The following is an 11448-nucleotide window of genomic DNA, read 5'->3' as shown; positions in this document are numbered from 1 at the left end:
TCACGATCGTGGCTGATCATCCAACTCAATAGCCTAATCCTGCTTTCTCCCCACAGCCTTTGATCCCATTCTCCCCAAGTGCTATATCCAGCCGCCTCTTGAATATATTTAATGTTTTAGCATCAACTACTTCCTGTGGTAATGAATTCCACAGGCTCACCACTCTTTGGGTGAAGAAATGTCTCCTCCTCTGTCCGAAATGGTTTACCCTGAATCCTTAGGCTGTGACCCCTGGTTCTGGACACACCCACCATTGGTAACATCTTCCCTGCATCAACCCTGTCTAGTCCCGTTAAAATTTTATAAGTCTCGATGAGATCCCCCCTCATTCTTCTGAATTCCAGCGAGAACGATCCCAACCTAGTCAATCTCTCCTCATATGACAGTCCCGCCATCTCTGGAATATATTCTGGCAGACCTGCTGACTTTTTCCAGCTCCCTCTGTTCTTGTTCCTATTTGTTCTACCTGACTACCCCTGCTTTTTCAACAGCGTAAACCCATTACATCTCTACCTCTCTTCAGGTCCGAAGAATAGTCGTACAGTATTGGATTTGAAATGTTATCTCTGTTTCTCTCTCCACCGATGCTGCCTGCCCTGCTGAGTATTTCCTCAAATTGTTGTTTTATTTCAGATTTCCAGTATCTGCAGTGTTTTGCTTTTATTTATAGGGAATCACCATCACACTGAATGGCATTTTATTAAATTAATTTGTGGGATGTGAGCATCGCTGGCTGGGCCAGCATTTATTGCCCATTCCTAATTGCCGTTGAACTGAGCGCTTGCTCGGCCATTTCAGAGGGGCAGTTAAGAGTCAACCATATTGCTGTGGGTCTGGAGTCACATGTAGGCCAGACCGGGTAAGGACGGCAGAATTCCTTTTCCAATTGACAATAGTTTCATGGTCATCATTCGAATTCTAATTCCAGATTTTTATTGAATTCAAATTTCACCATTCACCACTGTGGAATTTGAACCGGGGTTTCCAGAGGATCACCCTGGGTCTCGGGTTTACTAGCCCAGTGAAAATACCACTGCGCCACCGCCTCCCCTAAATTGTCACTGTGCTGTCATTTCCAATTATCCCCTGCACCGTCCCCTCGGGGTTGAGGCAGTGAGGTTGCGCCCGTTTTCCCCCATCGGAAAGTGCTACTGCCTTCTATTCTCGGCGACCTTGTCCTGTCATAATTATAGAATCCCTACAGTGTAGGAGGCCATTCGGCCCATCGGGTCTACACCGACCCTCCAAAAGAGCACTCCACCCAGGTCCACTCCCACACCCACCCCGCCCTATCCCCGTAGCTTAACCTGCACATCCTTGGACACGAAAGGGCAACTTTGCAAGGCCAATCCACCTAGCCTGCACATCTTTGGACTGTGGCACTGACTGGGGGGGGGGGGGGTGCTGTGTCAGTGATGGGTGAGATGCCTCCCACAGTTGAACAGCTGGCAGTGTGCCTGGCATGCTGGTGAATATTTACATTTCACATGGTACGAGCAGCTGATTGGTTGGGACTCATGCCAATCAGACTGACAGAGGCTTCACCTGGATTCTATTGGCTGTTATCTGTCCCGGGGATGTATTGGTCAATCGGGCTGTCCATCAGGATGGACGTGCGTGGTTACGCAGGGCTGCCGTGGAGCACGCCTGCCGCCGATTTGTCAATCGGCCCGTCAATCAAGGGAGGTCGTCCATCACGCAGGGACAAGTCGGCGGCGCGGCAGAGGGAGCCGCTGAATGGTGAAGCTCGCTGTCAGTCACAGGGGGTTGCCATGGTGAAGGGGTGGTCCTCAAGTAGGATTGGCGGGTTTGACTGTCGGTCAGGCCGGTTGCCTAGGGTTGGGTGGTGTGGAGTCGCTCGGTCATGGTGGGCAAGGAGAAGGAGCTGCAGATCCACTTCAGCCCGGGCTTCGTCCGGCTGCTCGAGGTAAGCTGGAGGCCGCGCTGCAGTCAGGGCCCCGGGGACAGTGCGCTGCCCAGCCCGGGGCTCGCAGCTGTCAGGGCCCCGGGGACAGTGCGCTGCCCAGCCCGGGCCGTGCGCGCTGTAGTCCGGGTCCGCAGCATCCCGGGCCCCGGGGAGTGCGCGAGGTGCCCACTCTCGGGCCCCTAATGGATTCCTCGGCCGAGAATCAACAGAGCGGATCCGGGCCCAGAGACAGAGACCGCCCCGGAGCGGCCAGGGGCCCGAGCCCCACTCCGACACGGACACAACTTCCAGACTGTGCCGAGGGGGCGCTGCACTGTCCAGGGGGCAACAGCGCTATGGGGATGCTGCACTGCCAGGGGGTGCTGTACTGCCATGGGGGCAATAGTGCTGAGGGAGTGTCACTGTGCCCAGGGGGCAACAGTGCTGAGGGAGTGCTGCACTGCAATGGGGGCAGCAGTGCTGAGGGAGTGCTGCACTGCAATGGGGGCAGCAGTGCTGAGGGAGTGCTGCACTGCAATGGGGGCAGCAGTGCTGAGGGAGTGCTGCACTGTCCAGGGGGCAGCAGTGACGAGGGAGTGCTGCACTGCCATGGGGTGTAGCAGTGCCCAGGGGGCAACAGTGCTGAGGGGGAGCTGTGCTGCTCGGTGTGGTGGGACTAATAGCTAAGGAGGTGCATTGCTGCCATGGGGGCATGTGCTGCTCGGGCTGGTTGTGGCGGAGTTGAGGATGTGCTACACTGACCGGGAGCTCAGTCCTCCAGCAGTGTTGTCCTGCTGGAGGGGCAGGCTGTTGGACCAGACCATAAACCAAGGCCTCAACTGCACTCTGGGTGGGTGTCAAATATCCCACAGCTGCCATTTTGAAGATCAGCGAGGTAACCTCATCCGGCACCGATAATGTGTTAGTGCTCAACAGTTCAGACAAACAAGAGTCCTAAACACCTAATTGGGGGTGGATGTGTTTGGGGGAGGTCTTAATCTGATTTGGGAAAAAGAATCTGGATTAGAATTGTCTACTGTAATGCTTCAAGTCAGGAATCTTGATCAACAGAGTGACTGGACAACATAAACATGAGAAGCCATCTGGTTCCTTGCGCCTGCTCCACCATTCAATAAGGTTCGGTCTCAACTCCACTTTACCCATCTTGCTCAATTCGCTTCAAAGTCCAAAACTCTATCATTGATTTCAGCCTTCAATATGTTCAATGACTGAGCATCATATCCAACCCTCTAGGGTAGAGAACTTAAAGATTCACAACCTTCTTAATAAAGAAATTTCTCCTCATTTCCATACTAAACGGACAACACCTTCTCCTGAGACACTGTTTTAGACTCTCTAGTTAGGGGAAACGTCCGCTCAGCATCTACCATACCAAACCCTCTCAGAATCATGTGTTTCAATAGGATCACCTCTCGGGTTATCTGAACTCCGCAAGACTGGCCTGTTATACTCAATCTCTCCTCATAGGACAGCATTCTCAGCACATGAACAAATCTAGTGAACTGTTGCATCCCACTCGAAGGCAGGTAGAATCTTGCCTGGATGCGGAGACTGAAGTCCTCCACAGTTCTCACACAGTTTTCTTACTCTTGTTCTTTAGCCTTCTTGCAGTAAAGACCAATGTGCCATTTGCGTTCCTAATTGCTTACTGTACCTGCATATTAACATCGGTGTTTTGTGACCATTGACACCCAGATCCCTCTGTATGGCAAATATATTGATAAGTTTCTCACCATCTTTTAAAAAAAAAAATAGTAGTTTTTCTTCTCTTTCATCTGCTGCCGCCTTGTCCACTTAGTTCATCTATTTATATCCCTCTTGTAGCTTATTTTCTCGCCTAGCTTTGTATTGTCAGCAGACTTCGATGCTCTACACTAAACCATTGGTATCGATTGTAAACAGCTGAGGTCCAAACCCTTGCAGCACTCCACTATTGACAGCCTACCCACCTAAAAACATTTATTCCTAATCTCTATTTTCTGTCCTTTAACTAATCCTCAATCCATGCTAATATCCTTGATCCCTTGTCTTAACAGCTTTACTTGGCACTGTATCAAGTGCCTTTTAAAACAAGTATAAGAAGGGCAGACTTTCATTTCTTTAGTGTCTTTCACGACAACAGGACATTCCAAACCCCTCGACAGTACCTTGAGCACAGTCACTGTTTCAATATAGAAAAAGCAGCAGTTAATTTACAGACCGTGAGTTCTCAGCCACAGCAGTGCGGTAATGACTAAATGATCTGTTTTTGTGATGTTTATGGGAGGATCGATATTGTCAGAACACCGGGCATAACTTCCCTATTCTAAGATAAAAGCAAATTACTGTAAATGCTGGAATCTGAAACGAACAGAAATGCTGCACAATTTTCAGCAGGTCTGACAGCATCTCTGGAGAGAGAAGGGAGCTAACGTTTTGAGTCTGGATGATTCTTTGTCAAAACTCCCCTATTCTACTTTGAAATAGAGCTGTGGGAACTTTTATGTACAGCTGAGAGGGCCTCCAGAGTTTAATATGGCACCTGAAAGATGGCACCTGCAACAGTGCAGTACTCCCATCAGTACTTCACTGGATTGTTAACCTAGATTTTTATAATTCTTTGGAGTGAAACTTGAACACAGTCATATGATTTTGTTATATTGCTGCTGTACGTGGGAGGTTTCTGTGTTTAGATTCATAGCTCGTGAACTTTAAACTGAACACTGATTCTTAACTTCAATAAATGAAAGCTTGCAATTTAGATGCAAGTCACCAGTTGATTTGCATACTGCAATATAAACCAACCTTGGGGATCTTTGGTTAGATTATTAACTTCACCCTTCATATATTGTGCCTATTTTTCAAAAACCTGGACCGGTGCACTGTTTGCAAAGTGCACGTTTTAGGAATCGGTTTTTAGAATGGGAATAATTCTTGTCTTCTAGGTGGTCAGAGGTTTCAGTGGATTCTGTTTTTGTACAAAAGCAGTGCAGGTGAGAGGGAAAACTCCTTTATGAAGTGAGTGGTTGTGATTTGGAATTCACTGCCCCTTTGAGTGCGGTGGAGGCAGATTCAATCTTGGCTTTCAAAGGGACATTGAGTGATTATCAGTAAAGAGAAAATTTGCAGGGCTCTGCAAAAAAGGGTGGGGGAGTGCACGACTAGCTGGGGAACTTTGGACACAATTGGGCCAATTGGTGCTATAACCATTTTATGATTCTGTACATGTCTGTGATGCAGACTTCTTAAACTTTTCCATAATTCTCGGGTAACTTCTAAAGCTGTGAGGAAACAGTTCCCCCTCCTTGCTGCAGGGTACCTCTTGGTAGGGGATGCCCTCTCGGACTTGTCAGTTTGTCAATAGGCATCCTGTATTTTCTGCTTATTGCAGGAGAATTTGATTAAGTACCACATGAGCAGAAATAAGGACAAATGACCAAACCCTTGATCCACTGGTAGGTTGCAATGAGCATCTTGGAGGAGAGACGGTGCTGGAGGGGTTTAGGGAGGCAATTACAGTGCTTGGGGCCCTGGCAGCTGAAGACATGGCTGCCAATGTTAGTGAAGGAAGTGGAATAGGAAAGAGGCTAGATTTGAACAGTCTGAGTCCTCCTGAGTGATTCATATATCTATAATATTGTAAACTCTCACTTCCTGTCTGCGCAATTGTCTTCCTGTTGACCCATGCCAACATTTTGTTGCCATAACAACGTCCTGAGTATGGGACTTTCCTATGTAAATTTCTGATGTTTGTTTAAATGTGCAATAGGGAGAAGCTTCCTAATCTGTCAGCTCACCACCACTATCCTGGCTCAATTTGCACAAAGGAAAGATTAATTTGTCCACTAGGTTATGTACAGAATTTTAAAGATTAAGCTCTTTTATAGTACTTGCAATCTAGCATTTAACTTAAATTCCTCGTTTAAAAAAAAAAATTAATTTAAAGTATCTAATTCATTTTTTTTTGTCAAATTAAGGGGCAATTTAGCATGGCCAATCCACCTACCTTGCACATCTTTGGGTTGTGGGGTGAGCCCCGCCCAAACATGGGGTGAATGTGCAAACATCACTTGGACAGGGGGCTGGGATCGAACCTGGGTCCTCAGCGTCATGAGGCAGCAGGGCTGACCACGGTGCCGCCCCTTTAAATTCACCGATCAAGCTTCCTCTAGACTTGGACAGGGCTACTCAAGCAAATCAAGCTCTCCGCTGGAGAGCAAGTAAGATCAGTAACTTAGATAACTGGCCTAACCTGACACTGTAACCACCAGGGGTAGAATCATCAATTTGAAGAATTGGATTCAGTGAGCAGGGTAGGGAAGTGTTCTTTTCCTGCTCTTTTCCTTTTCGGTCTCTTATCTTTCTCAGCCTTCGGGAGATCAGGAGTTGACAGGTTGCACAGGAGGAAGAAGTCTGAAAGAATTGCAAGAGAAACATAAAGTCACTGGTTGGTGAGAGACTGCTATTAGGGAGGGTCTTTAAGTGGCTGAAAATAAAATGAACTATTTTTTTAAAGAAATAGCCTCTTAGATTTAAGTAAGAAAATACAGGCAATAGGGAAGTGAAGTCAAGGCCAGGCAAAAAGTAATAAAAGTAAACCAAACTAAAATAAAGTTAACATAAGGGAAGTGAATTGAAGCCATTAGGGGCAGCACGGTAGCATTGTGGATAGCACAATTGCTTCACAGCTCCAGGGTTCCAAGTTCGATTCCGGCTTCGGTCACTGTCTGTGCGGAGTCTGCACATCCTCCCCGTGTGTGCGTGGGTTTCCTCCGGGTGCTCCGGTTTCCTCCCACAGTCCAAAGATGTGCAGGTTAGGTGGATTGGCCATGATAAATTGCCCTTGGTGTCCAAAATTGCCCTTAGTGTTGGGTGGGGATAGGGTGCAGGTGTTGACCTTGGGTTGGGTGCTCTTTCCAAGAGCTGGTGCAGTCTCGATGGGACGAATGGCCTCCTTCTGCACTGTAAATTCTATGTTATTTCTATGTCAGAACTGCTTAGTCATATGGAATGTATATCCTGTAATATGTGCACAGTACGAAGTCTTACAACACCAGGTTATATGTATAATATATATTGTAATATGTGGGAAGTCATGGATACCACTGGTGTCCGAGATGGTGTGCAGCTGTCACCAGCTGTAGAAACTTTAAAAAAAATGTTTATTAAAATGTTTTTCTAATCATATAAACCAAAACAAAAGAATAGAAAATAAAAGGGAAAAAAGCCACAGTCAATCAAATAATAATGTCAAGCAAAAACACACAACCCATAATTAACTTGGATACTAAAACTAACCTAAACCCACTAACCGCTGACAGAAACTAACTCCTTAAAAAAGGAAACAAATGGCTGCCATCTTAGCTAGAACGTCTCCACCGACCCCCTGATGGTGAATTTAACCTTTTCCAAATGGCATAAAATCACCAGCTAAGCAGAGGCACTGGGCGGAGTGGGCGACTTCCAACCAAGCAATATTTGCCTCTGGGCTATCGTTGAGGCAAAGGTGACAACCAGACCGAATCATCGGAGAATCCGACACGCCAGTCATGGCTACCAACGGACACGGCTCTAAATCCACATGGAGGATATGTTGAAGGATGAAGCCCAGAAGGTTACAAGGTTGGGGCAGGACCAAAACGTGTGCTTGTGGTTAGCCGGGCCAAGAGAACAGCGATCACACTTATCCTCGACATTTGAAAAAAATCCACTCGTCCTTGCCCTAGTCAAGTGCGTCCTGTGAAGGGTTTTAAACTGAATGAGGCTCAGTCGGGCATGTGATGATGTGGATTAACCCTGTGGAGGGCCTCGCTCCAAATCCCAATCAGTAAGAATGGGGCCCAATTCATATTCCCATTTCGCCTCACATCGCTTAATGGAGCTGAATCCGATGAAAGAATATGGCCATATAGGCCCGAAATAATCCATTTACCAGGCCGAGTCGGGGACAGAATCCTCCTCGAGGAAGAAGGTGGCGTCAGAGAAAAAGAAGGAAAAGCCGTACGGGACAAATCACAAACTTGGAAAATACTGAAACAAGCTGGAGTTGGGTAACTGGAATTTATCACCAACTTGTTAAAACTGGCAAACCTCCTGTCCACAAACAAGCCCCCAAACTGTTCCAGGCCCTTCACTTCCCAAGATTTAAAATGTTGTCTCCAACCCAGACGGCAGAAAATTATTACCAATAGGGGCTGGTTTAGCACAGAACTAAATAGCTGGCTTTTAAAGTAGACCAAGGCAGGCCAGCAGCACGGTCCAATTCCCGTACCAGCCTCCCCGAACAGGTGCCGGAATGTGGCGACTAGGGGCTTTTCACAGTAACTTCATTTGAAGCCTACTTGTGACAATAAGCGATTTTCATTTCATAGTGAAAGGGCAAGGAGGGTAAATTGCAGTCCAAACTGATCCCAAATCCGAAGAGAAGACCACCACTGGGTTTGAGGAGAGAAGAAGGCAATGGTGCAGTGACTGGAGAGAAGAATCGAAGAAGAGCAGGACTGGGCCTCCATCTGTCCCCAAATGGATTCAGGATCGCTGATCCACATCAGTATGTTTTTGAATGTTTGCAGCCCAGTAATGGAACAATAAATCGGGGAGCATCAAGCCCTTGACTGTCCACTTGTAGCAGAATGCTGCAGATTCTAAAATTCTTACCCCCCCCCCCCCCCAAATAAAAAGGCATCAATTTATTGACCTTTATTTATACGAAGGACTTGGGGAGAAAAATGGGAAGGTAATGAAAGAGAAATAACAGCCTCCGGAGCAGATTCATTTTGATAGTCTGACCCCTTCCTGCCCACCAAGGCTAGAGGAAGGTTATTCCTCCTCTGCAAATCTGTTTTGATGATAATCCGATTCGGTGTAGAGTGAGGCCCAGTTGATAATCCGATTCGGTGTAGAGTGAGGCCCAGTTGTGGACCACCCGGACCACCCGGACCCCCAGATAGCGAAAACATGTCTTGAAAAACTAAAAGGTTACGTTCCCAATTGGGCTCGCCTCCCAGGGGACGGGGGGACGGTTAACTGGGAAACATTCACACGTACCCAAGTTCAATTTGTATCCCAAGACGGAGCCAAAGGTGTTGAGCAACTTCGTGATGCCGTCCATGGAGGTGACTGGGGTCCGTAATATAAACGAGTCATCCGCATAGCGAGACACAGGATGTTTCACCCCATTCCGACAAATACCCTTCCACTGACTCGAGGATCTCCGCGCTATAGCGAGCAGCTCTATTGCCCGAGAGAAAAAGAGTAGCGAATTGTGGGCAGCCCTGCCTAGTGCCCACTATTCAAGGGGAATAGTCTGAATTCTGAGCGATAATACAAACTCTGGCAGTAGGGGCATTATATAACGAGTGAATCCAGGATACAAATTAATGACCAAATCCAAACCTTCTGAGAATTTCAAATAAATGCTCCCACTCCCCTCTGCCAGACACCGTTTCAGCATCCAGAGAAACGATCACCTCCGACTCGGATACTGGGGAGGGGGAAAGGATAACACTTAACAGGTGGACATATATTGGCCAACAACTGCCGGCTCTTCACAAAGCTCCAATGCCCAATCAGTAAGAGTGGGGCCCAATTCACTCCAACACCTTAGCCTGGAGCTTGACATTTGTATTCGAGCGATTGTAGGGGCGTTACGAACCACATTCTGTGGGTCCTTTGTCTGTCTGAAAAAGGAGGGAAATGGACGCTTGAGTGAGGGTCAGGGTAGGGAATCATTAAACATGTCCAATAGCAATGGCACACGCTGTTCAGAGAACCTTGTAAAATTAAATTGGCAAGCCATCCAGATACAGAGTCTTGCCAGACTGCATCAGCTCCAATTGTCTGGACATACTGTAGAGTCCAACTCATTGCTGATGTCCACCTCAACAGTTGGATGTGTGAACTGTCCAGAAAGTCGGACATGAGCAATTTATCTGCAGGGGGCTCCGATCTATAAGATCGCAGTAAAAGGATTGACCTCGGGAGGGGCAGAAACGAGGTTGCTGCCGAATTAAATATCCGAGTAATCTCCTGGGAGGCCGTCTGCCATTTGAGTTGGTGGGCCAGAAGACGACTGGCACTCTCCCTGTACTGGAACATGCCGCCGGAGCGTTGTAACTGATGTACCACCCTGCTCATAGACAATAGCTCAATGTGTCTGCAATTTCTATCCTATTTGCCATTGCTCTGAGTGGGGGAAAAGCAAGTACTCGGTGATCAGGGTAGCATTGTGGATAGCACAATTGCTTCACAGCTCCAGGGTCCCCAGGTTCGATTCCGGCTTGGGTCACTGTCTGTGCGGAGTCTGCACATCCTCCCCGTGTGTGCGTAGGTTTCCTCCGGGTGCTCCGGTTTCCTCCCCACAGTCCAAAGATGTGCAGGTTAGGTGGATTGGCCATGCTAAATTGTCCTGAGTGTCCAAAATTGCCCTTGGTGTTGGGTAGGGTTACTGGGTTACGGAGATAGGGTGGAGGTGTGGGCTTGGGTAGGGGTGCTCTTTCCAAGAGCTGGTTGCAAACTCGATGGGCTGAATGGCCTCCTTCTGCACTGTAAATTCTATGAAATCCAGCCCGTTCCCTGATGGAACCAGTTTTAGGCTTGGAACGGTCCAGTCTTGGGTCCAAAGCACAATTTGGGTTCCCACCTAAATGGGCTGATGTGAGTCGAGGTTCGGGAGGGAGGCCGGCAGGGAGTTAATAAAATTCGTATTATCCCAGTTGGGGGATGTAAATGTTGACCCTCTCCCTCCCCATCCCCTCCCTCTCCTCCCCTTCCCCCCCTCCCCCTCCCCCCTCCCCCCTCCCTCCCCCCTCCCTCCCCCCCTCCCTCCCCCCCTCCCTCCCCCCCTCCCCCCCTCCCTCCCCCCTCCCTCCCTCCCCCCCTCCCTCCCCCTCCCCCCTCCCCCCTCCCCCCCTCCCCCTCCCTCCCCCCTCCCCCTCCCCCCCCTCCCCCCTCCCCCCCTCCCTCCCCCTCCCCCTCCCCCTCCCCCTCTCTCCTCCCCTCCCCCTCCCCCCTCTCTCCTCCCCCTCCCCTCTCTCCTCCCCCTCCCCCTCTCCTCCCCCTCCCCCCCTCCCCCTCCCCCCCTCTCTCCCCTCCCCCCCCTCTCTCCCCCCCCTCCCCCCCCCCCTCTCTCCCCCTCCCCCCCCCTCTCTCCCCCTCCCCGCTCTCTCCCCCTCCCCCCCTCTCTCCCCCTCCCCCCCTCTCTCCCCCCTCCCCCCCTCTCTCCCCCCTCCCCCCCCCCCTCTCCCCCCTCTCCCCCCCCTCTCCCCCCCCCCCTCCCCCCTCCCCCCCCTCCCCCCCTCTCCCCCCCCTCCCCCCCCTCCCCCCCCCTCTCTCCCCCCCCTCCCCCCCCCTCTCTCTCCCCCCCTCCTCTCTCCCCCCCCCCCTCTCCCCCCCTCTCTCCCCCCCCCTCTCCCCCCCCCTCTCTCTCCCCCCCCTCTCTCTCCCCCCCTCTCTCTCCCCCCTCTCTCTCCCCCCCTCTCTCTCCCCCCCCCCTCTGTCTCCCCCCCCTCTCTCCCCCCCCTCTCTCCCCCCCCTCTCTCCCC

This window comes from Scyliorhinus torazame, chromosome 7, assembly GCF_047496885.1.
Source record: "Scyliorhinus torazame isolate Kashiwa2021f chromosome 7, sScyTor2.1, whole genome shotgun sequence".
Taxonomy (NCBI): domain Eukaryota; kingdom Metazoa; phylum Chordata; class Chondrichthyes; order Carcharhiniformes; family Scyliorhinidae; genus Scyliorhinus; species Scyliorhinus torazame.
The sequence above is the reverse complement of the archived record's forward strand: the minus strand, read 5'-3'. Positions refer to the sequence as shown.